A 17,396-nucleotide genomic window follows, 5' to 3' on the forward strand; every position below is an offset into this window, starting at 1 on the left:
TGCTCACTCTCCTTATAGTCTATGACTCTGCATTGGTAGATCTTGGGCTCCTAGAAGAAGTGGGGGGTGGGGTGGGGTGGGGAGCAAAGTAGATCTGACAAACCTGAACTCTGCCCATCCCTGGGCTTACATCACAGTGTCTCGCTGTTGTTCAGGCGATGAACTCAAAAGAACAGAGGTGACACACACGCTACAGAAGAAGGGAAGAACAATAGACTTGGAGTGTACAGACAGCTAGAGGTGTACATTTGGCTGAAAAATAGGACGAGGGTTGATATTTTGAACGGTATACGTGCGAGGGAATCCCAAAGAGCAAGTGAGGAGCTATATAGTTTTACGGGCACAATGCACTAGCTCATGCACGAAATAACAGGGAGTCCCTCTGCCACGTGTACGGTGTCCACACGTGTCTACCCAGGCATGGCATTTGAGCGATCGAATATAGGGTGAGTTTTCTCTGCGCTTCTGGGTGTCTCCTGGTCGGGCAGTGGCCTGCATTGACCACGATGTCCTGGTCATTAAATATAAAATATGTGCAGCGTGCACACAACCTTACAAGGAGCAAAGGCTATTGCAAACAAGCAGGAACAACGTGTGTGTGTGTGTGTGTGTGTGTGTGTGTGTTAAAGAGGAGGCAGGGAAAACACTTTCTCTCTCTGCGCTCCTACCTCCACCCAGTGATTCAGTTAGATCAGGGTTTCACAAACTTGGGTCTCCGGCTGTTTTGGGACTACAACTCCCATCATCCCTGACCACCGGTCCTGCTAGCTAGGGAAGATGCAAAATGTAGTCCAAAAAGAGCTGGAGACCCAAGTTTGGGAAACCCTGAATTAGATCATTGTAGACTCTGATTTAATGGTGGTGGTGGAGGTGGATCTTGAGATGGCGGTGCCTGTTACTTTAGTAAGCCAGCACTGTTGCGTTGGGGGACCATCCTATCCATTCTCTTGAGTGGGGGCCCGAACATCTGCCCCCAAATCCGGCTCTTGACGGTACCAAACTGAATCTACTCCACTGCAATTCGAAACAAATCTGCCAGTAGGTTATGTTCAGAATTACAGGCACACTTAAGGGACTTGGATGGAGAAAAGGATTCAGAGGTGGGGCAATATAGACCGGTTGCCCCGGGTTGAGAGGTGTGCGTGATGGCTCCTGCACTTTAACGTTGCCGTCGTGTCTGCGCTCTCGCTTGCTCCCGTTTCGGTGTGTCTATGCTGCAAGCACAGAGCAGCGGATCTCCAGCTTGCTGGACTGACGCTTCTGTGCAAATCTGCGCGTGTCGTCCATCCATCCATCTGTTCTAGGCGCACGGATGTGACACATATTGGCGCAGAGTCTTTCTGGAAACCTGTGTACAGTGGTACCTCGGGTTAAGTACTTAATTCGTTCCGGAGGTCCGTACTTAACCTGAAACTGTTCTTAACCTGAAGCACCACTTTAGCTAATGGGGCCTCCCGCTGCCACCGCGCCGCCAGAGCACGATTTCTGTTCTCATCCTGAAGCAAAGTTCTTAACCTGAAGCACTATTTCTGGGTTAGCAGAATCTGTAACCTGAAGCGTCTGTAACCTGAAGCGTCTGTAACCCGAGATACCACTGTATATCCTTCTGCAACATCCAAGGCGCTTTAAAAATGTGTTGGGGAGTGGGGTGGGTAGGTTATTGGGTTGTTCTTTTTTATTTTTGTTATATATTTTGTGTTTTTATATTGTGATTTTATGTGGTAACAACCTCCATGACACCTGCGGGTATAGGGCGCTATACTTACTTACTAACTTAATCATCCATCCTGCTCAGGGGCCCTGATTCTTCTCCCCCACTTACACTTACTTACTTATTTACTTACACCCACACACCCCGCAATAGGACTCCAGCAGCCTCTGCGTCTCCCTCGGCCAGAGCAGCGATTCCCCTGCTGATGCTTCCCCGCTGTGGACCCCCAGGCGACTCTCGACTGTGCGCACCGCGATCCTTCCCGCGCGCGAAGTACCCTCCTCCTTCTCCTCTGCCCGCGTCGCCTCCGCCTCCGCCACGGGTGCCGGAGCCTCTGGCGGCCGGGGGAAGTTCAAAGGCAGGCTCGTCCGGCGTGGAAAGCGCTCGCTGCGCTCCGACGAAGCGCCGATTCGCGACACCCCATTAAGATACAGTTGCGCTGACCTCGCGTTTCATGGCCTGTTAGCTACGTCAATTGGCGCTTCGTCACAAGCTCGCCGAGGGGGCGCGCCCAGAGGGAACGGGGGGGGGGCCTCCTTCCCAAACTTATATATCTGGGATATATATATGGGGAGGGGGATAATCATCAAGAAAAATAAGGGGACCCGTCGATCTCCAGTGCGCCTTCTCCTACCCTTTTGGATACCCCCTAAAACACCCCTTATTCCCCCGAATAAAAAAGAGTAACGAAAATAAGAGAGGATCCACTGCCACTTTCCAAAACACCCCTCTTCTGCGATCTGTCTCCGCGCCCACCCCCCGCCCCACCGTTTTCTACCCCCCGCCCCACTCCACCAACCTTGGCACTTTTATTGGCGAGCGATTGTCCTTTGTTTATTTAAAGCCAAGGCGGCGTGAATGGTGCAAAATAAACATGATGAAAAATAACCAAACAGATGATTCCTCTTGGCTAGGAGGGGAAGGGGGGAAGGAAAGGGGGGAAAGCCGGACTTTATAAAACACACACAACACACACACACACACACACACACACACACACACACACACGGAGCAGGAGGAGGAGGAGGCGGCCGGGCGCAGCGCTCAAGGAGAAAAAGCCTTTGAAGTGGGCCTTATTATGGCCGGCATACTTGGGGGTTGCCCTAACGACGCGGCTGAAAGGAAAGCGCTCGCCTTTGTCCGCGATTTGTTCTCCTTTGCTGGGTTGCCCGCTGAAATGACGGGCGCGGGGGCTGCCTCCGAGGTGCAGCCCGCAAAGCACCAACTTCCAACTCAGACTTGCAGGCGCCGCTCTCCTGAGGACAGAAAGGGAGGCGGGAAGGGGGGAGGGAGTTGGAGGAGGAGAGCAGGAGAGCACCCCTCCCCTCAAGCTGCTTCTCTCTTTTGGGGTGGAGCAGGCCACGGAAACCCAGAAGATCGCAGGCCAGTCCCCCCCACCCCACCCCGCGGCCACAAATTCATAACACCAATGTCGCTTTGCTGGATGAGAGAGGGAGGGTCGTTCTGCGCGCAAAGGGTTGGCTCTGTCACTGAATGTGTGTGTTTCCCACTTCGAGGAAGCTCACCAGCCAGGCGTGAATGCACCGGCATCTGATCCCCGTCATCTGACCCTCAGAGGTATATTGTCACTAATTACAAATCGCTATTAATAATGGTCATGCTCATCTGTGTCCTCATCTTAGGGCCACAGGGCTATGGGGCCCTGCTTGGCACTTCCCATACTCATTTGGTTGACCATTATGAGAACAAGAGGTGGACCTTTGGCTCAACCCAGCAAAGTTGTTCTCTCTTCCACTTACAGTCCCTACTAGCCGAGTACACCCTTCTCCATCTCTTATGCATATGGACACTTTCCGCTTACTTATGTTTTATCATGCAAGCTGAAACACTCTCCATCTCCTCAGATAAATTCCACAGATCAGTCACACTCTCTTGGATCACATCCTCCAAACCCTCCCTCCCTCCCTTCCTTCCTTCCTTCCTTCCTTCCTTCCTTCCTTCCTTCCTTCCTTCCTATGATGAAGTCAACACCTTCTGCCTTGGCAAGTCTTTCCACTTCACTGTTCAATATATATCCAGATGCAACCTTTGCCAGACTAAGCCAAAACATACCAGTGCAAGTAGATAAATAGGTACCACTGCGGCGGGAAGGTAAACGACATTTCCATGCACTCTGGCACTCATCACAGTGTCACGTTCCGGCAGAAGCGGTTTAGTCAAGCTGGCCACATGACCCAGAAAGCTGTCTACGGGCAAATGCCGGCTCCTTCGGCCTGAAAAGCAAGATGAGCACCACACCCCATAGTTACCTTTGACTGGATTTAACCAGTCCACGGGTCCTTTACCTTTACCCTTTTACCTGTTCCATAAATAATAAAGTACCGGTACTGAAAAGTGTTCTAGAATATAGAAGTGTTCTAGAATATATAACCTAATCTGCACGCACACACACATAGTCAACACTTCTGGGCATATTATTCATTTGCTAACAATGGGGACAGTGAACTGAGTTTGTGGCACCAGATTGATTGATTTACTTATTTACTTCTGAAGTAAATAACTTGTGGATTAGTCACCTTAGAGGCAAACCTATTCAGAGACACCTATTCCTTGTCCCCTTTCTTTGTGTAGTCAGGCATCTAGTCACTTCTATTATACACATATAGAAACATTCATATTCTCTGTCATCACACATCCAGCTCATTCTCTGTTACCACACACTCTCACTGGTGCAGTTAGGTGATTTTGGTTGCTGGACTTATTGTGGGGGGAGGGCAGTGCATTACTTCACTGTCTTCAACCTGTGACAACCCAATGCTGCTGCCTTTGGGGTCCTTCTGCTGATTCAGCTGAGCACACTTCTGCCCCAAAGTCCCATCCAGATGGATCCTGCCATCATTCACCAGACATTTTACATCAGCCAGCATGGCACATGCGAGCTGCAGTCCAAAACATCTGGGAGGAGGATCCTGGTTGATGAAGGCTGAGTTGTGCATCTTCACAACCGCTGGATGTAGAGTAGACCACCAAGCAGCAGAAAAGGACATGTGGAGCCTTCTCACACAAACACCCACCCATGTGATCTCATGTGCAGGGTTCACCCCTTGTTGGCTGCAGCTTGATGTCTGCTTGTCTACTGGAAAGACCCACCCACTCACCCACCCACAAATGCAGCGGGTTCACATCAGGGCAAATAAAATTCAGTGAAACTGCAGTTTTTGATGCTCAGCAGCCCAGAGAGGAGTACGATTGTGAGACCTGAAAGACCTACATTGGCTCCCAGCATGTTTCCAAACACAATTCAAAGTGTTGGTTCTGACCTTTAAAGCCCTAAATGGCCTTGGCCCTGTATACCTGAAGGAGCATCTCCAGCCCCATCATTCAGCCCGGACACTTAGATCCAGCTCCAAGGGCCTTCCGGGGGTTCTCTCACTGCAAGAAGTTACAGGGACTCAGGTGGAGGGCTTTCTCAGCAGTGGTGCTGACCCTGTGAAACACCCTCCCATCAGATGTCCAGGAGTTGAGTAACTAAACTATACAGTATAAACCTTTAGAAGACATCTGAAGGCAACCCTATATAGGGAAGACTTTTAATGTTTGATGTCTTATTATGGTTTTTATATATGCTGGAAGCCACTCAGAGTGGCTAGGGCAACCCAGTCAGTTGGGCAGGGTACAAATACAACAACAACAACAACAACAACAACAACATCTCCTGCCACACAAGCAGAGTTGTCTGGCTTCTGCGCTTGTCCTGGTCACAGAAAAGAAGATTGCAGCCTTGTAGATTGTTGATCAAGGATATTCTCCTTGTCAGTCAGAGGCTACATTTGTGAAGATTATGTGACACTGAAATAATAGTTAGAGACATGGGCGTAGCCAGGATTTATGTTTGGGGGGCAGGCTTTATGTTAGGGGAGGCAGAACCTCGGTTACTTAAGTATTTTTTATTGATTTACTTGATTTAGGGGGCAGCTGCCGCCCCTATCCCATTCGACTACGTCCATGGCTTGAGATGGCGGTTCTGGAAGGGGGCAAGGAAAGATGCAGGAGGGCAAAATGCCTTTAGGGGCCCTGAAGCGCCCCTTGCCCCCCACCCTCCAGGGTCTCCCGCATGAACCACCCATTTTGAGAAATCCCTAGGAACATCCCGCCTTCCCTATGCTGCCTTCCTTGTTTGCTTTGCCGGCTGCGCCTGCTGCCCGCGTCTTGACATGCGCCCCTGTTCCACAAGAGTTATAAGCCTCTCTCCCCGCAGCAGGCTCTGCCTCCTGCTCCCCCGCCAGACAAGGCACCTCGGGGGCTGCCGTCGCCTCAAAAGGCCGCTCTCTCTGGTCGTGGGCACCGTGGAAGAAGAATGGGCTCTCGGAGAAAGGAGCACCAGTTGGGCCTTTGCGCAGCGCCAGAGCCTTATAAAGACTGACTGACACCCGGCAGGAAAGTTCGTCTCAGTCTCTCCAACTTTTTTTTTCTTGCAAGAGGCGCTTAATGAAGGCTGCTCTCGCCGTCCTTTGTCTTCGCTCCCTGGTTCTCTCGGCAAAGCAGGCGCTCTCCCCACAGTCGTAAAAGGGGGACAGGCGAGGGGAGAAAGAAAGCGGGCGCAGCAGAAGTGTCACTTAGCATCTTCAAGCGGGACCTTCCAGGCGAAGTAAATATAGCGATCAAACGCCATTTAAGCGACGGATACGGGTGGGAGGGAAGGGGGGAGTTTGTGGGAAGGGGCCCTCAAGGACGCAGCCACAAGTCCAACACACACGCACACACACATGGCTGAGTGTTTGCACTTTCTGGAGAGCCTTGTGTTGTGCAAACAACAGGCACGCGGGCTTCGTTTGGAGTCCAGGAAATTAAGAAGGCGCACTCCTTACGCAGCCAGCCACCAATGGATGCGCACTTCCTCGCCTCGGATGGAAAGCCTCTCTGGCCAGATGTGCTGTGTGTTTGTGTCTGCGCGCGCTAGCTAAAACACACACACACACACACACGTAGAAGTTCTGCCCAGGTGTAGGCTAGGCAGGTGGTCTCCATAAACTTGTTATTGTGTGAACGCGCCGAAGGTAGTAAAAATGGTGTCTCAAGTGTGAATAGTAGCTAGCTCGGAAAGTGGGGTGTGGCGCTTGAAGGACGGCTCGGTACCACTCAGAGACAATTAAAGTACAGTACTTAAGTAACGGAGGTTCTGCCTCCCCACACAACATAAAGCCTGCCCCCCTTACATAAATCCTGGCTAAGCCCATGAATGGAGCTTTCGCCATAATGGCTGTTCAGAGCGCTTTCCGGAAGTAAGGGGTTTCAGAAAAGGAAGAAAGTCCAACAAAATTAAGATGTAAATCTAGTGGTAGCAGTGCCAGATTTATATATAAGCTAAACAATCTATAGCTTAGGGCCCCACTCTCTTGGGGGTCCCCCCAAAATTATGAGTCATTGTAAATTGTGTTTCTAAAGGAACTTTTGTTACTGCCAAAGTGTTTCTAAAGGAACTTTTGTTACTGCCAAATGCCAATGTGTTTGCTTTATTAAAAAAAATTAACTTAGAGTTTAATAATTATTTCTCTATTAATATACTTCTTCTTAATTGTATTTCAGTTCAACAGTTACTTTGATAAAATACATATTTTGTTATGTGCAAATGGCTTTAGATACTTAATAGGTTCATAAATTACCATACAGCGTAAATTCAACACAAAAAACAGCGACAATTTGTTGTTGACAAAGGACAGCTGGACATATAAAGGGCCCCATTACCTTCAGTAGCTTAGGGCCTCATCAAACCTAAATCCGGCCCTGAGTGGTAGTACTAGCTGTAGTAAGAGCAGCAGCTGCAGTAATCATAACAGCAGTAGCAGCAATAACACTTAACACATATGAGGTTCATTCAAGGAGGTTCAACACACTGTCCTGTTCCTACACCCCTCTTGTAAAATAAGGTAGGGGGTTAGCTGCCCACCTCCCCTCTAAGACAGGAATAAATCATGGTGAGAAGTATAGTATATCAAGGTATAAGTATTCTTTCCCTCCTCTTGCAAATGGTGCACCGACAGGTTTCAGCCAGAGACATGCACACATTACATAGGGGTAAGTGTCCACCAATGCAGTTGGATTCTGAATATGCAGGAGGAATGACTAGATGAATTAGCTGCTCCAAGTTTAATTACAGTGCCTAGCAGGGTGGGTTCCAAACATATTACGATCCGAAAGAGTTTTGAGACTTGGTGGAGTTGGTAAAGTAGGAAAGCAAGCTTTCAAGACCCACAGAAGCTTCCTTGAGGTATTAGTCACTTGAGTCACTGCACAGTTAAAAGAGGAGATGAACTGTTATCCGCTCTTTATGTCTGGGAGCTGACTGGTTTATATTCAAGACTGAGAAGTTAAAAAAAATCCAGTTCAAAAATCTTGTTTATTTCATAAACATAAGCACTGCAGGTATAGGAAGACAATTTTTAGATGTATTATGTTACCATGTGAAATGTATTTGTTGGCATGTTGGACTATGAGCTGGGAGACCAGGGTTCGAATCCCCACTAAGCCAGGAAGTTCATTGGGCGACCCAGACATAAAGAGCGGATAACAGTTCATCTCCTCTTTTAACTGTGCAGCGACTCAAGTGACTGCCTCTCAAACCAACCTACCCCACAGGGTTGTGGTGGGGATTGGATGAGAAGGGGGAGAATTGCATGCCACCATGAGCTCCTTGGAGAAAATGGCGAGATAGAAATGCAAGAAAGAAAGAAAGCCAATTGCATTTAATCTAATGGAATTTACTTTGCATAAACTGATATTTATCACACCATTACCCTGAGCGCATTTACTTAGAAGCAAGGTCACAGAAAAGCCAGGAAACCAAGGCTGAAATACTATGGGCACTTAGCACACAAGCCAGTTTCACTGAACCCAGTGAGACTTACTTCCCAGTACGTTTGTGTTGGAATTCTGGATTGCAATTTAGGATCACGCCAGGTCAAACTTGCCAAGCTCACAACCACGTTTAGTATCAAGGCATTGACGCAAATGTCTAAGCGTAATCTCAAAAGGATGTATTTCATGAAAGGCAGGCAGATCCTTAAGTGCTCACTCATTGCCTCTTGAGAGGGCCTGAGACAATGTCTCAATGGATGCATAAACTACCGCAAATAAGGGCCAGTGTGTTCCCTGGGATTTAGCTCTGAGCAAATATGGTGTTGGATAAGGCTTAGGCTCTGATCCTAAGCATAGCTGTCAACTTTTCCCTTTTCTTGCGAGGAATCCTATTCGGAATTAGGGAATCTCCCTTTAAAAAAGGGAAAGGTTGACAGCTATGATCCTAAGTCAATTTACCCGAGTGAGCTGAATAAAATATGGAGGGGGGGCAGGTAAGTCCCGCCCACATAATCGATCACATAATACGGTGCACACATACCATTTAAATAGCAATGCCCATCGACTTGGGGGGGGAGTCCCCTCAAATATTTTATTGGGGGGTTGAAGACCATCAGCATCTATGATTTGGCTCCTATGAGTGAGCCCTACTGAATTCAAGGGGACTTACTTCTAAGTAGTCACAGTTAGGATTGCAGCTTAAGTTTATCAAGTATCAGTGATTTGGGAGCGGAGAAAAGAGAAGGAACGCTGACGTTTTAAAGACTCTTAACTAGGGAATTGGTCTCCCAGTGAACACAGTGGGGTTTACTTCCAAGTAAACATGCCTAGGCTTGCTCTGCAGTTGTCCCATTGAAAGCAATGCGGCTGCTGAGGAAAAGAGAAACCCGCTTGACTTTGTCTAGAGGGGAAAGAAAAAAGGCGCGGGTTCCCGGTGGCCCATGTAAAAAAAAAAAAAAAGTGTCGGAGGAGCGCAAGGGAGGGGGCGGGTCAGCAGAGGGCAAAGGGCAGGGTTTGATCACTCCTCGGGGTAAGTACTAGAGGATGAAAGGCACATGTCAATCAGCGCTCTCCGTGAGCTAAACAAATACAAACAGATGATGGTAAATCTCGAGGACTTTCCTTTCTTCCTCTCTGACTCTCCTTTTCGCCCCCACAAAGGAGAGAGATATTGATTGTCAAGAGAAAGGGCACGGCAGGGTCTTTCTGTCTCTCCCAGGGCCTCGGATTCGGAGGGCAGAGAGAGGAGGAGGAGGAGGAGGAGGAGGGTGCCTGGACGTAGGAATGGAGATGCGGGAAGGCAGAGCCCCGGCCTGGGCTTGTGTAGAGAAAACACGGGTTCTCTCTCCCAGGAAGGGCTCCCCCAATTTGCTTAAGGAGTAGACAGGAGAGTTCCGTTCCCCAAGTAACTTTGGCCACAAGCACGCGCACACGCACGAAAGAAAGAAAGAAAGAAAGAAAGAAAGAAAGAAAGAAAGAAAGAAAGAAAGCGGAGTGTGTTAATCTCCAGACAGTGCCCTCCGGGGAAGTTTGCAGGAGAAACTGGCTCTCGGTGACTTTACCCGGCTGCAAAACTTTTGTTTGCTGGAAAGCTAGATTCGCTGTGAGCCTCTCTCCTCCCTCTTTGAAGACTGTCCCAGCAAAGAGGGGGTCTTCCCTCCCTCTCTCTCCTCCCCAGGCACTCTGCCAAAGTCTCAGGCCATCATCACCCTTCCTTCTGGAGATGGTGTGGAGAGTAGATCGGATGGCGTTTGGTGGGTGGGTGGGAGAGAGGGAAGGAGGGCTGGCCGCCGCGTTGCAAACCTTAGTAGCAATTTTCAGGAGGGTTCTCCAGAGGAGACAGGGGAGCAGCGCTCGTGGGAATGCGGCGGGGATGCGGAGTGAGTGAGTGAGCGGGGTTGCGCCGGCACAGGGATGGGAGGGAGCTGGGCAAAGTTCCTCAACCCCACCCCCACCCCCACCCCCGGCGCCATTCCTGGGGCTGGGAAAAGGTCTGCCTCGGATTAATCCTGGTAGGGTCTACAACAGCTGACCCGAAAGCCCTAATTCTAGACCTGGTTTGGGACGGGAAGTCGCTTTGCACACGATCAGAGGCACCCAGGTCAGCCTAGTTTCGTCACAGGCTGCCGAGCTGACGCGTGCTATTGGCAACAGGTTCCGGGGCTGAGCTCTATCTAGTTCAAGCCAAGGCCTTGTTGGGGGGAAGGTTTGCGATGTTTTATGGGGCTCCTCCAATGCGCTGCTTTTCTTGCTGAGTCTCTCACTCTGCAAATCCCCAAAGGAGCTTGGGGAGCCCATCCAAAGCTGAGTTGGAGGTACTTATCCCAGAGGAATGACGGCGTGGGGAAGAGGGTCGCGTGAACCCGGGACCCAGCGGGGCAGCCCGTTCCCTGACTTGAGACAGACAATGGGGAATATTCACGTCTTAATCGAGCCTTTGAAGCTGTGCGGGAGGGGTGGGAGGAATGGAAACAAAGGAAAAACTAGGCCTGGGGGCTGTTTTGCACCGACCCCGCCGTTTTTTCTATCCACACGAACAAGCACAGACACGTGTCCTTCCTCCCCCGCCTCCAGCTGAATTTAGACGAAAGTTGGCCCAAAAAATATGGGAGAAGGAAATAAGGCTGGTTTGTTCCCCCACTGTAAATTCCAGTATCCCTCAACCCACGCGCCTATGTAACATCTCGTGTATAAACAGTTATCCTTCCCTCAGTCTACTTTCTGCAGAAATAAGCTAGAGAAAACGCGTGACAAAGAAGCCACACCCCTTCTAAGGGACGTGGATGATTTTGCCTAACTTCATCCAGTTGCTCTGAAGGGAGCCGAACCGGTGTCGTAAAGAGCAGGAGCTACTGACCTAGGCGGTTAAGGATATGCAAAGCGCTATACTACTAGTAGTCTTAAAAATCGTCGCCCCTCCCCCTCGCTCTTTGAAAAGCTAAGAAATTGGATAGACTCAAGGGGAAAAGAGGGCGAGCATTACTACTGTTAATAAAAAAAAATTAATAAAACGCAATAGGGATTTTGCAATCTCAACTTTAACCCTGTCTGTTTGATTGCAAGTCGCTTTGGACAAGATAAAGCGACTAACAAATTTAACAAATAATAATTATAAAAATACCCCTTCCTCCAAAAAAGGACACTATTAACAAGAGCCATTTACATCTGCCAGGTTTTCTTCCAGGTACAGCTGTCACCTGTGTAGTTTCTGGAAGAGGGCAGGAGAAGGGGGAAAAGAGGAAAAGGTGGAGCAGGGAAAAAATAAAAGAATTGCTGGGTCGAAACCGAGAAGGAATGTAAGGCGCGCAGAGAGAAGAAATAGTACCCAGACCCCAAGGCATCCGTTCAAATTTGGATGCCAGCGCCCTGTCTTTCCTTTCCAAGCCAGGGTGCTAGGAGGGGTGGCGGTGTCTGCATTAAGTGGTCCTCTAGCGCGCAAAGTGTGGCAGTGCTTGAAGAGCGCCATCGACAGCCAACCCATCAGGGAACCGAGCCAGCCTTCTTGTGTGGCAGCACCAGGGATGGGCAAGGGCTGTGCGCGCCAGCCAGCCTGAGCGCACATTCGCTGGGAGGCAAATTCCATGGAAACTTACCTTCCGTTCGCCTTAGGAGGAGAGAGAGAAAAAAAAAACCCCGTAACCGGTCCCTTAACCGGAAGAGGAGAACTTGAGCCAGGCAGTCAATCGCACGTGCCTCGATTCGCTTCCCCTTATTAGCTCTCAAAAACACAGAACAACTCTTTAGGCCTCTCGTCTCCCCGCCTGGACAGAAAGCAGACAGCTGCCCCTTTGTTGCGAAGACAGACAGACACCCCCCCCCCCATACACTCGTTTGTGGACTGGATAAGACATGTACTACTCTTAAGTAAGTCTCCTTAGACCTTCTTTCTGAGTAAAAGTGCTCAGGGTGAGAGGAAAGATCGCCAGTTACAAGTTGCCCCTAAAATTCTACTCCTAGTAGTACTTCCGGTAACTAATAGGAAAGTAATTCTGGTAGTAGTGGTGCTACAATTGCTTTCTAGTAGTACTAATGATAGATCTGTTACTCCTACTCCTCCTACTCCACTATGGTGGTGGTCATGGAAAGTGTTTAGGTTTTTAACAAAGATGGAAAGAGATTGTAAGCTGTTAAATCAAGATGAAAGGGGGGGGTTGCTAGGAGCGCCGTTGCGCCAAGTTGATTTATCGCCCCGGTTCCAGTGTGTGCTTTGGGTAGGAGGGGACACTGAGGAAACCCTGAGGAAGCGAACGAGAACGCGAACCAATCCGGCAGCTCTTTTCAACTGGGTCAAGCTGTCGGTGCGCGCGTTTCGGCGGACTTTCCGCGCGCGCTACCCTGCCGGAGCAGAGCCCCGCCCTTGATCTGACGCCCCGGTGTGGCTGCGGGTCACATCTGCTGCCTCGCGTGAATCCGATCTCACTCGGGTGTATGCGCGCGGTGTTTGCTATATTGCTCTTCAGTCCTCCTCCAAAATCTGACCCGACAGACACGCCTTCAGAGAGCGCTCCCCTGGCACGAGCGTGCAACCGGAGTGACTCTGGAGCGATCGATATTAAAAAGAGGGGCGTGTGCCAGCCGTAGGGGGAGAGGGAAACGGGCAGAAATTTGTTGGAGTTTAAACCCTCTGTGTCTCTTTGTGTGCGTGTCACACATACACACACAGCTGGATGGGGGAGAAGGGACATGCAAGAGAAAGTTCTTGACCGAGAGAAAGTTCAGGTACCATTAATACGAAATTGATTAAAAAAAAATACCGTAATACAACAGACCTGGCTACCAGGTAATCTTTTTATTAGTTCGGCTTTTGCCAATGACTTTGTGCAATCAGGATTTCCAGTTTGTAAAGGCTTCAGCGGGCAGAAATTGCTCCAGAGGAATTGTTGAGACTGCGTTTGGCTTTTCTCCATTTGAAAGCAGCCCAAGGCTGGGCGCGGTTTGAAATGGGGCACCTTCTTCGAAGGGGGGGGGGGTCCCATCCGGGAGGGCGAGCGCCTCCTTGCAGCCAGATCCTCGCTGGTCGTAGCGAAACAGTCCAGCTGGAAGTTAAGTCCAGTCCAGTCCCTCTTCCCCTTCACTGGATCCCTCGGAAGTATTTCTGGGGGGCAGGTCCTGGAGACGAAGCTGGAGCCCCCCGGGGGGGGGACTTGTCTCTAGAAACTCTCCTTGGCTTCGTGGGAGAGTCACTGCTTTAAACCCAAGAAGCCCTTCGCTGTGCCACTGAGCGGAGGAAGGCGAGAGTTTGCTTCTCTCTCTCTGGGATCAGACAGACAGGTCACTCTGAACTGGATGTCCGGGTGGGGGGCTATTGAGAGCGGGGGAAATACCCGGAGAAAGTTGTACTCGATGCGCAGGCAGTGTTTCACTTTCCAGTTTCACTTATTCCCATCGGATTTTTAGATGCACCAATTTGGACCTCATCGGGCCCCATCCCTGGGAACATTTTTTTCTGCGCAACACCTGAAAAACATAAGGGAAGGCGCTTAAGAAGGAGAAATTAAGCGTTTAAGGTGCGTAGGCGCAAAGAAAGAGTCCCCCCCTTCCAAATTTGAGACGACCCAAACAAACTCTTCTTTTATGCCATCTGCTTATGGGGTAAATATTCGCTGGATCAGGGAAGTAGCTGGCGTGGTGCGCGCATCCTGTCTGGAGCGAGCACGCGCACGCCAACAGAACTCGGAACCATTTCAAACGCAACTCAAGGATCTTCTACAGTCTACACAACTTTCTGCTGCAAACTGGCCCGGACTCCGCGTCTTGTGACACTTTTAAGTCTAACAGAGATGGATCATCCGGGTCGGGCGCATGTTTGCTCAAGAAAAAAAAGAATCCTGCTGGTTTCACTGGGACTTGCCCCCAACCACTTAAGTCAGACGGGGTTCAGCAGGGGTACCAACTTGAATAAAAAATTGGGAGGGTGGATTGGTAAGCCCCGCCCCGCCTAATCGATCACAAGATGTTGAGCACGCGCAGCATCTGAGTGGCAAGGCATCAACTTGGGGGGGGCTCAAATATATTTGGGTGTGTGTGTGTGTGGAATGGATCTCGGCCCCTAGGAGTTGGCTATTGTGCAGGGTTTTATTTGCCTCCTTAGTTCGTGGAGTAGAGGAGGAGTCAGACTTCCTGTCATCACCATCATGATTTGTTTGATGACTAGGGTGGCACAGTCAAAACACCTTGGGGAGTCAACCCCCCCCACCGAAAACCGACGAGACTCGCTTCCAGGGGCAACACGGTGGCCCTTCATTGACCACCCATATCCCTGTGAAAGCGGAGACCCTTCTCAGCTCCCTCTCGCACCCAGCTCAAGGTGTGTGGATGGGTGAGGTGTAAAGTATTAATTTTGGGCTGCCTTGGGGTCTCGTTTAGGGTCGGCCTTGTGTAAGTCTGAGACACGGGTCGTTGTCTGCGTTTAGGAGCTAATTCTGTTTAATAACGCAACACTGGTGGGAAGGAATTCCCCCAAATTCCCGGTTGTTCCTTAAAGAAATGCTGTGAAATAGTGCGCTTTCCAGTTCGTTTCCTGCTCGGGGCATCTAATGTCTTCTTCCCCACAACCGAGTTATCCGGGAGTAGCATTTAATGGGTTCATTGTGCTCCGACGTTCCGTTGAAACGCGCGAACCAAGACGTTCCGTGTCCAAGTGCGGCGCATTGAGCGTTTGGCTACCGATCGGTTTTAATAGGAGGATAATGTAAACCAGTAACAACCGCAGCGTCTGGAATCTGGCTGCGGGGAAAGCAACCGAGCAAAACCATTGGTCTACTTGTGTAAAAATGACATTCACCTGTTCTAGTTAAAGCCAGGATATATGAGTGTCATCTCATGCGATTGGCCACGTTTTTTCGTGGGTGGATCGTGGACGGGGATGAAATAACCTATTTAAAATTACACGCATTTAAATTTTTAAAAAACTCTCCCTCTTCAGAGAACGTTTCCTATATATATATATATGTTCGAACTGGAGAGAGTTCTTCGCGTTTCCTGGCCCCAAGAAGAAAAAGCCAGAATTTTATGCGCTGGGAAAACAAAGAAATCTATTTAGGTGATGTCAGGATAATTAGCACAGAGTTTATGAAACCGTTTTCATAAATGCTTGATGGGGAAACGCGGGATCTTGTTATCAAGTCTTACCGTTTGATGGGTAATACATGGGATATTTCAGAGGAGGCAAATCTAGACTCTTAAAATCGGTGGCATTTTCTGCTGCAGCTTGCCCCGTTCACTTATTTCCCCCTCTCCACGAGCGAGAGGCATCAAAACGGAGAGAGACCAGCTTGGCAGGATCTGTCCTAAGCCGAGTCACGTGTCTCTCGGGCTTCCAAATAAACAGAGGGAGATCAAAAGTCGCGCACATGCTGAACAAGAATTTGGGGAAAGTAGGAGGGAGGAGAGAGAACATTCCTCCCCCCTCTTTTTTTCGCCTTTTTTCCTTTTTAAACGCGCTTTCAAAACAACAACCCGTTAAAATGAGCTGGGGGCCGGAGAGAGAAGAGGCGAGGTCGAAAGCGGTATGGGGAACTTCGTGGGAATGACACGACCTCTTCTGAAATCCCCCCCCCCCCCCGCCACGCCAAAATGAATCTGAAAACGCTGCTTCTTCGATCCTAAGCGCGTTTACACGGTAGCCATTTCTCTCCCTGTGCTCTTAAGGGATCCCAGTGAGGGGGAACATAAAAATAGATGTAATTAAAAAAATAATTTCTGGCCCTTCCCCAAAGGGTAAGGATTCAAACGGTACGAAAAACAACAAGGAAGAGACGGATATTTCAAAATAATAATACAAGAAATAGGGAATAAAGGATAGGATCCTAAGCACCTCGCTTTGCTTACCTACCAGTCCCTGAACCTCGTGCGCTCTCGGGGGCGCAAAGAGAATAAACGAGACAAGGGAGGTCGCTTCATTTTACGTCTCCATCTCTTTAGGAGGAAGCGACTCCCCCCCCCCCCCCAAATAAACTCCCTGGAACAAAATAATAAAGTGGGGACAGGGAGCGAGAGGGTCCCACTATCCTTATGAAAAGTGCTCCCCGAGGAACAAAGTTCTGGTTGAAAAAATATAAAGATGCGCAAAGCGGCGCTAGCGCAGAACGACCCACCTACTGTCTGGACTAGGGCGGGGATGCGATTGTGGTTTTGGGGGGCTTCCCCTCATTCTGCTACAGCTTCCCACTGCAAAACAGCGAGGCAAATTTGGTGAGGCTGGTCTCTGGGTCTCTGGGCTTGTGTGTTCCTCTCTCCCTTCCTCTCTCCCTTCCTCTCTGTGTCTCTTCTTTTTCTCTCATCCCCCTCCCCAGTAACTGGGACGGTGCCCCGGGATAACCTGTTGCATCTCCTTCATCTTCCCAAACTCTTGAGCCCGGGACAGATTTACAAGCCGGCCATTCTATCCTCTGGGTAATTTAGTCCCTAAAGAATCTTCTTCCTCTTCCATCGCCTCCCCCGCCCCCCCAAACTTTCTCCCCCACCAGTTCTTGCCCTTTGATAGAGGGAAGGAGGGGGCGAAATAAATGTAAACGAAAGATGGTGGCGAATCGGCTCCAACCCCGCGCTAAGGGTATCAGGTTTTTTATAGAGACCCCCACATCGAGCTACAATTCCCATAGCAAACTACAGTTCCCAGGATTCTTTGCGGGGAAGCCATGACGGTTAAAGTGGTGTCAGAGAGCTTTTAACGTATGGAGTGGGTGGGACCGAAGTCCCTGCTTCCAAAGGCTTCTTGACACGCCTTTTTCTCCTTCTCCCTCTATTATTATTATTATCATCGTTATTATTAGCATTTGTATTAGCGTTAGCATCATTGCCTTCCAGAAGGGTACCCGTGTTACTCTCCTGCAACGAGAGCAATCGTCCTGTTGCATCTTAAAGCCTA

General features: G+C 49.6%; 1 long non-coding RNA gene across 1 annotated transcript; it reads right to left on the reverse strand.

Moving 5' to 3' along the window:
* Nucleotides 1–13,286: 13,286 nt before the first annotated feature.
* On the reverse strand, nucleotides 13,287–16,987 carry LOC114596528 (uncharacterized). The gene is made up of 2 exons (XR_003706546.2): nucleotides 16,624–16,987; nucleotides 13,287–13,984 (listed from the first exon to the last, which is right to left on the reverse strand). It is a non-coding gene; the product is annotated as an uncharacterized LOC114596528 (long non-coding RNA).
* Nucleotides 16,988–17,396: the final 409 nt, after the last annotated feature.

This window comes from Podarcis muralis, chromosome 4 (genome assembly GCF_964188315.1).
Source record: "Podarcis muralis chromosome 4, rPodMur119.hap1.1, whole genome shotgun sequence".
Lineage (NCBI taxonomy): Eukaryota > Metazoa > Chordata > Lepidosauria > Squamata > Lacertidae > Podarcis > Podarcis muralis.